Below are 16,130 nucleotides of genomic sequence, written 5' to 3'. Positions count from 1 at the left end.
GTGCTTTCACACATGCCTCTTGTTATTATTTTGTTCTGTTTGTTAGAAAAAGGGAAGTTTAGGGTGTTACATTTTTTTGTTCAGTAAAAACAAACACAAGAGATGATAGACCATCTTCCTTACTGACACATAACCAGAGTCTGTGATAATTACCTGACGTTAAGCTGGATGGAATAAAGAGTTAGCTCTGCTACATGCACAGCTAGTAACACACAGAGCAGATCAGAGATGGACAACAGAGCAGAGGAGCACAGAAAAAAGATGATGAAGATCTATAAACGATCTGATAGAAAACAGGAACAGTGAAATATAAAGTCTACATTTGGGGTTAAAGAACACAACAGGACGTTGTGGTTATAACCACATTTGGAGGTTGTTATAACAAGCTATGACCAATTCTGCTCAGGCTCAAAAGGCCAGTGTTTTCTGACTCCACTTGGTCATTTCTCAAGCAACCTCTGTGTTCGTTGACTGGTAGACCAGAAAATAATACTCAGGATTCGCTCAGTTAAATTTAACTAAGCTTTAGTAAATGATATTGCAAACAGAAAACAACTCATGCATCATGACAAACAGGTTCCATTTTGCTCCAGTAAGTCTGCAAATGTCTTATCTGTTATCTTGGTTTTCCCGCCTTTGTGATTGTCTGATGTCTTTCACCTGTTCACCAGCCTTTGTCTCACCTACTTGTGTTATCCCTTGTTTATTTGTGTATTTAGTCCCTGTGCTTTCTGTGTCATTTCATCGTGTGTCATTTCGTTTGTGTGTCATTTCGTTTGTGTGTCATTTTGTCGTGTATCATTTCGTCGTGTGTCATTTCATGCGGTCGGTCCTTGTGGTTTTATTCCCAATGCGTAAGCTGTCTTTCCGTGTTCCTAGATTTCTGTGTTTTTGTTCTCCCTGGATTTTTACCTGATTTCCTTCCGAGTTCCTGTGTTTCTGGATTTTCTCACCTACTCCTGCTTACGTTTGTAAGTCTCTTTGTGTTCTTATTAAATTACTATTATTTCAAACTGCGCTGCACTCCCTGCATTTTGGGTCCTAGCCTAGAACTCTGACACCAAGACGTTCTATTCTTAACACAAAAAAAAAAATAATATTTTAATATTATATAAAATAAAAATATTATTATAAAAATATATTTAAATAAAAAATTATTATAAAAAAAAATAAAATCCATATATTATTAAAAAAAAAAAAAAAAAAAAAAAAAAAAAAAAAAAAAAAAATAAAAAAAAAAAAATAAAAATATTTTAAAGAAAAAAAAATTAGAGACATATGTTGTTATAACAGTGTAACAATCCAGATGTTGTTATAACAGTGTGTTACGCTCCAGATGTTTGTTATAACGATGTGTAACATCCAGATGTTGTTATAATGAGTGTAACATCGATGTTGTTATAACTGTGTTAAACATCAGATGTTATTAACGATGTAATGTGTAACATCCAGATGTTGTTATAACTGTGTATAACATCCAGATGTTGTTATGCTTGGTGGTGTAACATCCGAATGTTGTTATAACGGTGTGTAACATCCAGATGTTGTTATAACGTTGTATAACATCCAGATGTTGTTATAACTGTGTATAACATCCAGATGTTGTTATAACGATGTGTAACATCCAGATGTTGTTATAACGGTGTGTAACATAAGATGTTATAACAATGTGTTAACATCCAGGGGCCAGTTGTTCAAAACATTTAATCTTGATCAAAATTATCTGGATTTGGAAATCCCATTTTTGCTATCCAGGATCAGGTAATCCGTCTTACTTTTATACGCCAGTTTTCCCAAAGCAACATTGGATTGGATCACCCTGATCCAGATAGACAGTTTTCAAGATTACCAAATCCGGATTACCAGTGCTCTAAATGGGACAACATATCACAATGTGGGCTACCAGCTGTGTAAAGAACAAGTAGGAGAGCCAACATGGGGTCACTGTAAGTGTTTCTTATTTTGAGACAAAACATAAAAATAACATAACCATCCACTTCCATTCATAATTTATTTTGGACCCCTCATCTGAGTTACAACAAATAGAAACAAATATACATTAACAAATATATTGTAGATATTTTTTTCTCCTCCCTCTCCTCATGTCATGCTGTATTTTCTTTACCCCATTGTATGTTTGTATGTACCTTGTAAAAGCTTTGTTGATTTTTATCTGTGAAATATAAATAAACTTTGGTTTGATTTGAAAATGTCTTAAAAAACAAACCAAAGGCTAAATGTCCAATAGTTAACAAAATAAAGACTGTTCAGGGTTCTTCTTCATCTGAGGAGGAGAGAGCAGCATTTCCAAACCCTGCTTTTAGGAGGCAGATCTGAAGTCTGGCTCTGGTTTGGTGCAGTTTGGTCAGCTTGATTTGTTCCTCTGCCAGGACGGTCTGTGCTTCTGCTCTTTCACTTTCTCGTTTAGACATGGGGACAAGATCATTTCTATTTTTTATTTCATTTTACTTTACTATACTGAATAGCTTAATTGGTAGCCTATGTCTACTTCATCTACTTTATCACTGTTACAACGGGTTACACAAGTCAAGTGCAAAATATAAATAAAAGTATATACACTACATGATACAAATGTATTATTTGACCAATTTTAAAGTTTTACTACATTTTCTTCCTGGAATCCACCTTGAAATCCTACCCCTGTTGGGATCAGGATAATCCTCTTTTTTGGATCAAAGTTATCCAAATCCTACTGACAAGTTTTGAACAACACAAACTGAAGGTTTGATCCAGATTAAAACTAGGATTGGATTCCGTAATCTAATCGGATTTCAGAATCCTTCTTTCCCTTTTGAACAACCCATTTTCAAGATTTGATCCAATCCGATAACCAAAATCCGATCAGATTACCTTTGAACAACTGGCCCCAGATGCTGTTATAACAGTGTGTAACATCCAGATGTTGTTATAACCATGATGCTCTGAAGGTTTTCATGTTTGAATTTCGCTAAAATGTTAAAAAAAACTATGGTATGCAAATTGTCATACCTAATTCGTAGCATCTTTTGCAAGTTTAATTTTTTCTCAGAAAAACAAACTCTAAATTTTTATACAAACTCAATTTTAGTAGTTGTAGTAGTAGTTATTGTTGTGGTGGTGATTTATTTATTCATTCAGCATAGTTTGCTTCTTTCATTCTACTTTTACATTTTGTCATCCCAATTTTTGCCTTTCAGTGTTGATGCAGCAAAAGAGGATGACTCCTTAGGGAAACTTGTCAATGATGACAACATAGAAGCAAACAGCAGAATGAGGGACAATCACTGATGAAGGACAGCCTCATCTCTGTTTGTTTGCCATCACGGACATCAGGCCAGGGAAGAGATCACCTACAATTATAGAGACTCTGACTGGCCATGGAGATCAAAGGTACAGAAAGGGCTGGCTTGTCAGGCTACACTCTCTCTGCAAAGGAGTTTGATTGTGAACTCTCTGCTATCATTACCACACAGTTGTTGTTGAATTATTTGTGCATTTCAGCTTGACCTACACTTCATTTTCATTTAATGAAAGTGACATTTAACTCCTGTCTGTTCTGCACTGCACTCAGTGCAGTGGCCCAGACCCATGAGGTAGTGCTCTTTTTTCCACAACAATTTTCCCCAACAAATTACAAAAAATCTTGTTGACAGGGACTTGTATTATGTAAACAAACACAACCCAAATTTCGGTAATCATTAGTCCTACGTTCCTGTTAACATTAAGCGTTAAAATAAATGTTTTTGTCGATTTGAAATGAGGCCAACTCTGTATTAGAGCAGTCTAAACACTATTACACAGCAACATTGCGTCATGGATCAAGCTTCTCCACTATACGCTAGTAATGGGAGATGAGAATGACAAAATATTCAACATGTTTTCCACTTTGACCAGTGTCAGTCTGTCACTTTCTCAATGTAGACCAAGGGGAGCAGTGGGCGAAGATCTACAGGTGTGACTGATGTTAGGGATTGTAGTGATGGAGTTTAATGTAACACAGCTGATCCATTAAAGAGCTCCAAGAGAGAGATACTTTCACTGCCACCTGTATTTCTGTCAGTCATTTGACTGAGGCAGAGGGTCACCATGCAGCTCAAATATGTTAAACAGGTGACTTAATGTCCATTGAATGTTGTTATGGTCATCAGATTTTTTCAGTTGTAAAACAGATTTGACAGGATATTGGACAGCCCAGTCTCACGGCAGTTCGTGAAATGGTGACGTTACTTAATCTATTGATTCGGTATACAGGGACACTTCGCTATGTCGGTGAGCACGAATTTTAAACTAATGTATTTCAATGGGAAGCATCTTCGCGCACAACAAACGATTACGGTGGCGGTAGTATTGAAAAGCCAAAAATATGCATAAGGAGGTTGGTTGGGGGATGGGTCAACCAACACCAGACTTTCACCCGGATACCGGGAATCGCGTCCCGCGTGGGGAGTTCCTTTTCCCGTTCTTCTTTTCCTAACCACAACCATCCCGTTGTTGAAGCGCGGGACCGGGATCGCGTCCTGCGTGTGGCGGTCCGTCCCATTGTTGTTTCATTTCCCCGTTGTTGCGTGCCCACCACGAAATAAACAAGAAGATCGTGTCCCTGTACACGAATCAATAGATCAACGTGAGACCGGGTTGTATTGGAGGGTACAGATACACACTCCTCAGTATGTCTAAAGTGGTCATTTATAGACACTCTGGGGACAGTGTATTTAGATACTGTGACTCCATAGTCAGATTATTGAAAATGGATTTTCAGGGATAAATGTTGTACATACACAGTCTTCAGTGTGTATGTACTGGTCAGGTGTATACACTGCAAGGACTGTATGGTACTGTTAAGTTTTGTATTGATGTGTATGCAAATATTTATTTTCATACTCACTGTCATCATTACCCTACATTACCATCTCATTTATATCATTATATTTACCATAGTACGTAAATGTCTTTATTATTATTTCAACATATCTGTAACCTCACTCATTTGCTGTCCAATCATCTGTCAGATAATGTCACGGTGCTGTACTGACTTAATTTCTCCTGTATAGATAATTGTGTTGTTACCTCACTTAATCAACAAGCAAAGTCTTGTTATGTTTGGTTATTTAATGATATTTTTCTTGTTTGTCTACACAAGATTTCGACTGAGACGGAGGGTCAAGCAGCCGTGGCATCTGAGAGCCTCAAAGATGTTAAACAGGTGACTTCATTTCTGATTAATGTTGATATTGACCTTAGATCTTTTCAGTATAAAAACAGTTTTGATTGGATACTGTTGAGGTGTTTATTTATTAATTTTTACACTCACTATTGTGATTTCCCTACATTATCATGTATCTTATCAATATAATACATCATTTTATTAGTACACAATTGTATTAATACCTAAAGATATCAGTAACTATGGTCATTGGTTCAACAATGGATGCCACTGTGCTGTACACAATTTATGTGAATGACTGTACAAATATTTATCTAAACATGCTGTAATAATGGAAATTGATTTATTTGAAACAGGGACAGTGCACAAATAAACATTAAACTTGTTAAACAAGAGAATATGTCTTGGGCCAGGTTATAGCAACAATTGCTAATTTCCACCTGTAGTAATATCTTACTCCTGTATAGATAATTAAGTTCTTACCTCACTACATATCAATGAACATAATCTTTTTGTGCCTTACTGGTTATTTAATATGTTCCCCCATTTTCGCGCAAGATCATCAAGTCATTGTAAAATTCGGTCCTGCTGCCCAGAACCTGTCAGAGAAATAAAACTTCCTTTTATTAAACAGGGCTGGAACTCCTGATTGGTATTCATTTAAAGTAAACTTAAATTAATACAATTATTTCAATAACTAATTTAAGATTGAGCTTTGTAAATCGATGTAATCTGTAACGGCTGCCACTGACAGAATGAACCCTTTTCCAGTGCTCCCACATCTCTGTTTTCAGTCATTGAAGGTTTTTATAGACAGGAATCATCCCCAAAAAACAAGCTATCACAGGTTTTATGATATCTAACCAAGATGGCGCCCTTTCTTTGGTTTCTGCTGCTAGTGTCTGTTTTTAAAAGCCCAGCAGCCGGTCATATAGACTTTACATTTTGATTCAGTCACACACATTAAACTACAGCAGCTTTTCAGGTCTGTGAAAGTTTAACAGATATTAAATCTTTAAGGTTTAAGACTTCACTATACATTTATAATGTTTACAGGGAGCTCCTCTGTTGGTGGTTTCAAAGCTGACTCTGGTCCCCGTCTCTCCAGCTTCATCTTCAGACGTCACCCATGGGACTGATGGTCAGGTTTATCTAATAGGTCTACTAGTCAGCATTTCACTAAAAACTATTGATAGACTCATACAAAAGTTACCCTGTCAATCATCACTTATAACTCACTAGAAGTGTCTCTCTCTCCCTGTCTCTCTCTCTCTCTCTCTCTCTGTGTCTCTCTCTCTGTCTCTCTCTCTATCTCTCTCTCTCTCTCTGCCTGTCTGTCTGTCTCTCTTTCTCTTTCTCTGCCTGTCTGTCTGTCTGTCTCTCTTTCTCTGTCTGTCTGTCTGTCTGTCTGTCTGTCTGTCTGTCTCTGTCTCTGTCTCTGTCTCTCTCTCTCTCTCTGAGTGAATGGCAGATTGAGTGTGGAGAGCGTAGTGTGTGCTGATTTGTTTCAGCGTGTTTGAGTTTATCTTATTCTATTTTCTCTTTATTTTTGTCTGTTTTATTTATTTGTATTAGTTAGTGGTGTGTTTAGAGTTTTGGTGGGTTGGTGGTGGTGTAACTGGTGGCGTGTCTTTGTCTGGCACAATGCCGGTGGCGCTAGCCGCTGCGGCTGAGTTTGAGAAGCTGACTCGGCGTCATGCCATCAAACTCAGCCCGGTTGTCCAAGTTTCTGGAGAGCACTAAGGGAGCCAGGCTGCCCATAGTAGAGGAGCACTTCCCTGATCTCAGGCTGTTCATCCAGTCAGCTCGGCCTCTCACCAGAAAGTCTGGTGAAGAAGTGCTCACAGATCAGGAAATCTTCCGTCTAAGGAAACTTATAGTTAAAGTGAAAGCACAGCTCATCACAGATGATGATGAATGTTAAACGTGTTCTTTCTATACTTACTGTCGTGTATTTCTACTGTTGTTTTTTCTCTCTATCCATCTATGTGTGATTTTAACATCAGGATTTTAAACCTGAACGGAGCCAGAGCTGATTTTAAAAGAGCTGCTCTTTTTAAACTCATGGAGATAAGGAAGTTGGATGTGATGTTTTTACAGGAAACCCACAGCACCACAGATATTGAATGTGACTGGAGGAGGGCTTTTAATGGGGAGGTGATTTTAAGCCATAAGTCCAGTCTGAGTGGAGGGGTGGGGGTCTTATTTGCCAGGAGTTTTTTACCAGTTTCTTTTGATGTGGATGAGATTTTGCCAGATGTTTTATTGAAAGTCACAGCTCAATATGAAAAGGTGAAGTTAGTGTTTTTAAATGTCTACGCGCCAACCAATGGGGTGGATAGGGTAGCATTTTTAAACATTTTATCTGATGCCATTGAAGCTTGTGGGGATGATTATATGTTTTTTGGGGAGGGATTTTAACTGTACGGTGGATCCAACCCTAGATAGGAATCATCCTGAACCTCATCCTGCATCGTCCCACAGGATCAGACAGCTAGTGGACACACCTGAGCTGTCTGACCTGTGGAGGGGTTTTAATAGTGACCATAGGCAATACACCTGGAGTCACTCAAGAGACAATGATTTATCCCTGGCTAGATTAGATCGCCTCTATTGTTTTAAACACCACTTTAATATCTTTAAAAGGTGTGTTATTCAGCCTGTGGGTTTTTCTGATCACTGTCTTGTCTCCTGCTCCGTTTTTATAACAAATGTTCGTTTAAAAGAGCCCTATTGGCATTTTAACTCAGTTCTTTTGAATGACCAGGCTTTTAAGTCTGCTTTTAAGTTGTTTTGGTCTTCCCACAGAGAGAGCGGCGCCTTTTGTTTCCTGCATTCAGCAGTGGTGGGACTTTGGCAAGGTTCAGATAAAACAACTTTGTCAGCAGTTCACTCGTAATGTCACTGGGGAGTTGTCTCGGTCAATGAAGGATCTGGAGAGACAGGTAGAACAGTTGCAGTCTTTAGCAGCTTCTACAGGAGATCGAGGGCATTTAGTCTCCCTCAAGTCTAAACAGTCGGCTATAGCCAACCTGCTGAGCGTTTCAGCACAGGAGCTCTGGTCAGGTCAAGGTTCATGAACATCTCACAGATGGATGCTCCAGCTAAGTTCTTCTTTGGGCTGGAGAAGAAAAATGGACAAAGGAAGATCATTCATTCTTTACGTACGGGTAGCGGCTCTGACGTCTCAGACTTGTCTGAGATCAGGAAGTTTGCTGCCGGTTTCTACAGAGACCTCTTTAAGTGTGAGTGGTCAGATAATCCAGATGTGTACAGCAGCTTCTTCAGTGGTCTCCCTCAGGTAAGCCCAGAGGATAACTCCCAGCTGGCAGCAGAGTTGACTATGCAGGAGCTGACCACAGCTATGGGAAGTTTGCAGAGCGGCAAAGCTCCGGGGATGGATGGCCTTCCTGTGGACTTTTTTAAGTCTTTTTGGTCCATCTTAGGACAGGACCTGCTCGAGGTGCTAAACGACAGTCCTGAAAGGTAGACTTCCTCTGAGCTGCAGGAGGGCCGTCATCACCCTGCTACCTAAGAAGGGAGACCTACTTGAGCTGAAGAACTGGAGACCGGTCTTGCTGCTATGCACGGATTATAAAATCCTGTCCAAAGCTCTGGCCCTTAGATTGAGGGAAGTGATGGCGTCCATTATCCACCCTGACCAGACTTACTGTGTGCCCGGCAGGCTCATAAGTGACAATGTAAGTTTAATTTGTGATGTTTTGGACTTCTCTAGTTCATTGGCTGTTGAAACTGGTCTTATTTCCATAGACCAGGAGGCTTTTGACCGGGTTGAACACCAGTACTTGTGGCAGACTCTGGCTGCTTTTGGGTTCAACCCTGGCTTTATAGCCATGATCCAGGTTCTCTACAGTGGCATTGTGAGTGTTCTTAAGATAAATGGCAGGCTGGGTGCTCCCTTCAACATCAAGAGGGGGGTGAGGCAGGGCTGCTCTCTCTCAGGAATGTTATTTTCATTGTCCTTCAAGCCTTTGCTCCACATAAGGAACAAGTTGAATGGTGTGTGTTTCCCTCAGTGTCTTATCTCTTTTAAGTTTTCTGTTTATGCAGATGATTTAATTGATTTGATAAACTCACAAAGACATATTGATGTTTTAAAAGATATTCTTAAAGATTTTGGTTTTATTTCATCTGCAAGAGTGAACTGGGGGAAGAGTGAGGCTGTGATGGTGGGGGAGAGTTTGGGGGATCGGCTCAGGCTGCCAGGTGCTTTAGCCTGGAAAAAGTTTTCTTGGGGGATGAGACCTACTGTATGTTCAAAAGAATTGGGACAATTTTTTGGAGACTGTTAAAGGTCGGCTCAATAGATGGAAGTGGCTACTGCCAAAGATGTCCTTCCGAGGCCGCGTCCTTATTTTAAATAACTTGGTCTCGTCTTCCTTGTGGCATCGAATGGCCTGCGTTGACCCCCCCGGCCTCTCTCCTGTCCCAGGTACAGAGGCTTTTGGTGGATTTCTTTTGGGATCGGATGCACTGGGTCCCTCAGAGCGTCCTGTTCCTTCCTAAAGAGGAGGGAGGGCAAGGACTGGTCCATCTGGCAAGTAGAGGTGCTGCGTTCCGCCTCCAGTTTTTGCAGAGGATGCTCACTGGACCGATAGACATTTTGTGGAGGCCTTTATCCCGCTGTATTCTGCAGCGTTTTAACGGACTCAGCCTGGATTTTAATTTGTTTTTAATGGACACCAACAACGTGAGCAAGTTGTCTCTGCTGGGTTTTTATAGAAGTGTTCTTATTATGTGGGACTTACTGAGGAGACAGAGAGCGGAGCAGGCGGACTCTCTGCATTGGCTCCTGCAGGAACCTGTGCTGTTTGGGACGGTGCTGGACTATCCTGGCTGGGGAGGAGCATCTCTGTCCAGGGTGCTGATAACTGCCAGGATTTCTACTCTGGGTCAGGTGGTGGAGTTGGCTAGGCCTCGGCTGGACGACCCCGTCCATCTGGCTGCTCGACTTGGTCTCAGGTCAGTCTGGGTCACAGGGCAACTTTTGGAGTACTGGAGACACAAGTTGACTGGACATGAATGGTCCCTCCTAGACTCCTTCAGTAATGGGTCACTGCTGCCGAACGAGAATGACCCGTATCCTTCCCTGGTTTTGCTCCCAGATTATAAAGCCTGTGGGTGCCCTTTGTTGGAGCCGGTGCAGGCTGTGTCTTTGGAGAATGCCTCAGGAAAAGGTTTTTATGGTCTTATGGTGAAGACATTGAATAGGACCAAGCTGAATGGACGGACTGACACTCAATGTAGGAGTCACCTTGGGCTGGATCTGAGTTTTAGACCTGCATGGAGGTCTCTCTATAAACCTCCACTGTCTAAAACACATGCAGACTTGCAGTGGAGGATCCTTCATGGGATTATCGCGGTGAACTCTTTTGTGTCCATTATAAATACTGCTGTTGAGGACAAATGTCCTTTCTGTGGACTCAGAGAGACAGTATTTCACTGTTTTTCTGAATGTCAGCGTCTTTCTGCTGTTTTTACCAAATGTGGGGAAGCTTTCAGCAAACAGGTTTTTGTCTGTGGTTTTAATTACAGTCGCCATCCCAAGCACAAGTGCCAGGTTCTGAATTTTGTTTTAGGTCAGGCCAAAATGGCGATGTATGTGAGCCGGAGGAGGAAGGTGGAGGATGATTTAAATGTTGAAGCTCTCCTTGTGTGTGTGTAAATGCAATCAAATCCAGACTGCTGGTGGACTTTAGCTTTTATAAAGCTGCTGGAGACCTGAACTGGTTCCAGCAGGTCTGGGGGTTTAACCAGGTTCTCTGTTCTGTCTCAGAAGAGAAACTGACCTTTGGTGATGTGCTCATGTAGTTTATTTATTTTGAAAATGTGTTCTGATGTAATTTATTGAGGCTTGAAATAGAATGAAAAAGAGCGGCAAATAAAGCTGTTTAAAAAAAAAATCTCTGTATCTCTCTCAGGGCTAGATATTTCAAGCCGTTTGCGCCTGTTTCCAGGCGCTAATTGGTCGCAAAGACGGACGTAACCGATGCGGGCTATTTACAAACAGGGCGCACTTGGGTAAAATCGCAGATTGTCTGCCACATGAGCGAGAAGAGACAAGTTGCGCTTTCAATATGCGTTCGTGGGAGGGTCGTGGGGAAAGTGGGAGTTCCACCCAAAAAGGTGGAGGATAAGCGCAAAGTGCACCTAATTATATATTCCGTGGTATTTACAAAGACGGTCAGTAAGAGCGCCTCTATTCTGCGGGGGAAATTCTCCGCCTCTTAAAAGCAGGTCTAAACCAGCCGCAATCGAAGTTTCCTCGTAGACCTTTATGCCGCTGGTGAAATGGCAACAGTAATTTGAGCAAGACGAAGACATAGGCGGAGGCTGAAAATATTTTAAACACAAGAATCACACTTTGTCAGTGAAACACAACATACGTATTGCGTTACAGATCAAGCAGCCATGCAATATTAGAGTTACTGGAAGAAATCAAAGATGAAATTGAATCTCCCACTCAGCGTTCACATCCCATTCCAGCAGTTGTTAAACTCCTCGCTACATTACAAATATTGGCATCAGGATCATTTCAAACAGTCATTGCATCAGCAGTGGGAATATCGCAGTCTGCACTCAGCCATATCATAGCACAAGTACCGCTTTGCTACAGCGCAATTTACGGTATAGTGGGCGGAGAAAGACGCTGATTGCCTGATGGGTGTCAGGGTTGATAAATACTACGCAAAATGTGGAAGCATAGCGTGCGCTATTACCGAACTCGCATAAACGGACGCAGCGCAAACTGCGCTAGTGTTAGTAAATCTAGCCCTCAGTATCTACCTCTCTGTCTCTCTCTTGCTCTCTCTCTCTCTCTCTCTCTATCTCTCTCTCTGTCTCTCTGCCTCTCTCTGTCTCTCTCTCTGTCTCTCTGTCTCTCTGTATCTCTCTCCCTCAGTATCTCTCTCTCTCTTTCTGTCTGTCTCTCTCTGTCTATCTCTTGCTATCGCTCTCTTTCTGTCTCTCTGTCTGTCTCTGTCTCTCTCTCTCTATCTATCTCTGTCTCTCTCTGTCTGTCTCTCTCTCTGTCTCTCTCAGTATATATGTTTCTCTCTGTCTGTCTCCCTCCCTCTGTCTCTCTCTCCCTCCTTCTGTCTCTCACTCCCTCCATCTCCCCCTCCCTCCATCTCTCCCTCCGTCTCTCTTTCTCAAACACTAATTGGAAAAAGCAGCTTTAACTCAGCATCCTTCTATTTAAAACACTTATTTTAGTGACAAACAGTGACTGATGGAATTGTGATGAAAACAAAAACCTTTAAAATGTCTCACGTTTCTGTCAGCGGTGATCCGTTGACCCATTCCCATTTCCATTCTGCTTGTATCCAGTCATACCGTAGACCAATCCAGTACTCTCCATCCTTACTCAGCTCAGTGACAAACTTCTAGAAGTTGACAACAATCATTTCTCTGATCACAGTTCAGCATTTCTGTTGTAGTGAAGCCATCTTGTGACTACATCTGAAGGAAAGAGAAAATATATTGCAAGAAAAAAATCCCCCCATGATGCATGAATCAGAAACACTAATCATACACAAATAACCAACCATAGTTTCAATATAACCAAACAAACAACATGGAACATCTTGACAAACAGACTGTAGTTTTAGTTTTTGTCACTTTGACAACCAGCCACAAGAGGGATCCCTCGGTCCATCACACACTGAGGACTGGACTCAACAGCATGACAGGAAACACACATTAGTAACGGAGGGAAGTGAAGAAAGACATTTATAATCAACAGAGATTGCATGAGGAACTGCCCCTTTAGTGCTCAGAAGACAGTTAACATTTCAAGGGTTTTTTCAAACATTTAAAATTTTGATATATTTCATATTTAAATATTTCCATTGAATTTATTTTTCTCTAAGATCACTCAGAAACAAACACACTAACCTGTTCCTCTTCGTTGTTCATGACGACCAGATCTGCTCCTCTCTGCCGACAGTCAGCTCTGCTTTCAGGCCAAATCTTCATCTCATTAGATTTAAAGTAACAACTGCATCCAGATCTCTTCCATCCGTCAGGACACAGCTTCTCTTAAAGTCAAACAAATGTGGTTTCACTATTTAAAGATCTGTCTTGCCTCTTTCATGTTTCCCTGTCAGGATGTTAACTCTGTAAATACTTTATACATCTCATTTGTAATTGACAATCTCTAACAGAAATATTCACATCATCAGCAAAACAGTTTAAAAGCATGAAACTGTTTAATCAGCGGTAAATACACAATCATGTTATATGATGTAAATGTGTATAATACAGGTGTTTACTGACTTTAAACTTCCTCACCTTTCATTCTGGTCTTCAGCTGCTTTACTTTATCCTGTAACTGACTGTGATTTACTTTATGTGTTTCATAGCTGCTCTGTAAACTGACTGTTTTTGACGGATATGTCTTGAGATAAACAGCAATAGATGAAAGTTAGACAGTTTGAGATTTTTTATAGACAGTGTGAAGTTTGATCCTGTTTGTTATGGTAATTTAAAACCTTTCTAACCAGAAACGTTGCTCTGGATCTGGCTGTAGTTGCTGCTCAGTTGGTCATATCTGGTCTGCAGCAAAGTGACTGAAAGATAAGATAAGGTTTAAGGCTTTATTGATTGATTCACACAACAGAAATAAGTACAGTTACATAGAGAAAGATAATAATAAAATAAGAATTGTATCAAATTTAAAACTATAAAAGAGCAAAAAGACTCTGGTGAAAACCACAACAAAATAACAAACAGATCAACAACACTGAATCATTCTGCTTTAAACTAAAGACAGAAATAAGTAACATCCTGCACACAATTAAATATCACTTTGACTATAAATGAACTGGAAAAATATAAAACAGGAAAAACTAAAACTGAAAACCAGAACCATGACAGTATCAAGTGTGAAAAAGAACCAAAACAAGCTCCGTTTTAGCGCCTGTCACTTTAACACCCCTCCCAAAAAAAACAGTCTGCTCTGTTAGATCCCCCGAATTACCCCCCGTGGGAGGTACAGGACCAGCTCTCCGTTTAAAGGGTCCGAGCCTCTGTAGCCTATGGGTATTACCCTACTAGGTTAAAGGGACTATTTAAGCTGGTGACGAGGAGACTTGCCTAGCTTTTAACTGCCTTCCTCCATACGTCTACCCTGCTTGCACTACCACCGCACCTGACCGAATGGCCCCAGGGCCAGGTACAGCACCAGTCACGCACGTTAACGGCAGCTCTCCTCTCAATGATCTGGGCAATTGGTATTTGCTAGGATTGGCTTTAGTGGCTCGTACAGTGAGCCCCAAGGGTCTGTTTGATTTCTATGGCTAGAGCAACCGATTAGAACCTAACTTTGTTGTTGTACACACACTTCTTAAGAATTCTTGCTTTAGTGAGATATCATGAATCCAATGTCCACAATTCAGTCTTTAACTTCAATGATAGCTTTATTGCAGATTTTAGCAAGGTAATTGCGTAATGCATTTAATTCTCAAAACACTGATTAATTATATATTTCAAAGTCATTAGCTTAACCAATTATTCGTAAGTAAAAATGTATTTAATTCCAAACCCCTGATGTAAAGGCTTGTAGCTGGGAGGTGAAATGTCCAGTGTTGCAGGGAGAGAGAGAGGGAAGGGATGTGCTCGTCAGTACAGTCCTTCCTAGCCTGCCATACTGCTGGATTTTGGTGAAACTCCCGACCCAATTCATAAGTCCGCAAAATCTCTTATCCAAAACAGTCACTATTGGCAGGGTGAACGAAAGAGTACTCCTTTAAATCCAAATTGTAATCCTTAGGCCGAGTGGGGCTGGTTAATTCTCCTATTGCCAAACACGCCCGTGTCGGCCGTAAGTGATAGGAGATCCTCCTCTGCGATGTTGGCTTCGTTCGTTGCTCTGTCTCTTGAGTTGCTTTTCTAAGTCCAAGAACTAGTTGCTCTGATGTGGTCGATCGAGCAGCAAGTCTTGAACTCCGGAAGCTGGCAGGAGAACTAACCCCGATACTTCCTGAAGTGCCCCTTCTTATCCTTTCAAAATGTGTGTGTGCTCTGTATGTGTCATTATGTATCCCTGAGCGTGTGTCCCTAACAACACACGCCGCCTGTATATTTCCACATCTCAACTCATCCATTTCTCTATATTTACTAATACATGTCACCTCCAGCTTAGTACATTCATAATCTGATTTTTACCACATGGCCCCATTGTTTCAACATTGGCCTCACTGCGTCAACACACTCTCCCAAATACCACTTGTCCTACCTTATTCAATCAAACAGTGGTCATTCTTTAAATCAGTATACACACAATACCTATTTCACATAAATATTATCCTTAATAATCAAACAATAATTATCTCTTAAATCACATATATGTCGTGCGCATAGCATCAGGATCATAGTCTCTTATTCTTTGTGAATTTCAGGTGGAGAGTCCCCTGACTTCCTAGTCAGAGCCGGGTTTCTGTGTCAGGCTTATGTCAGGGATCTCAACTCACTTGACAGCTCTGATTGGCTTATGAAAAGGAATAGTTAGTGGTTGATCTGTGGGTGGAGATACTTAGATGGGGGCGATATTTTCTAATGAGCCTGCATGAGAAAGAGGAAGGGGAGCCAAATGTGAATAGCTTGTTGAATCACATGTTTTATCATCTAGGCAGCCAACAAAAAGTCTTGTTTCACAGTTGGGATTGTTAGGCACTCCAAATACCCAAATGTATTTGCACAAGCACTGAAAATGTATTTCATGCGCAGCGACAGTATCTGCAGCCATCTTGACAAACTGAACTGAACGTATGGTTAGGAACACTGTCTGTCTTTGATTTGAGCTAAGCTTTAGTAAATCCCAGGCTTCAAGGCTACGTTCAGACTGCAGGCAAAAGTGGCCCAAGTCCCTCGGGGTCTCGCCCGCACCGTTGGGGAGGTGGAGCGTGAGCGCGTGCGAGGGCGAAGCCAGAGGAAACTCTGGTGG

At 41.0% G+C, this 16,130-nt stretch overlaps 1 long non-coding RNA gene across 1 annotated transcript; it reads right to left on the bottom strand.

Annotated features, from left to right (window-relative positions):
• Positions 1 to 12,460: 12,460 nt before the first annotated feature.
• LOC120569364 lies at positions 12,461 to 13,756 on the bottom strand. The gene is made up of 3 exons (XR_005640872.1): positions 13,687 to 13,756; positions 13,082 to 13,224; positions 12,461 to 12,646 (listed from the first exon to the last, which is right to left on the bottom strand). It is a non-coding gene; the product is annotated as an uncharacterized LOC120569364 (long non-coding RNA).
• Between the last annotated feature and the right edge of the window lie 2,374 nt (positions 13,757 to 16,130).

The sequence above is a fragment of the Perca fluviatilis genome, chromosome 1 (genome assembly GCF_010015445.1).
Source record: "Perca fluviatilis chromosome 1, GENO_Pfluv_1.0, whole genome shotgun sequence".
Classification (NCBI taxonomy): Eukaryota; Metazoa; Chordata; class Actinopteri; order Perciformes; family Percidae; genus Perca; species Perca fluviatilis.
This window is presented reverse-complemented; position numbering and strand designations above follow the sequence as displayed.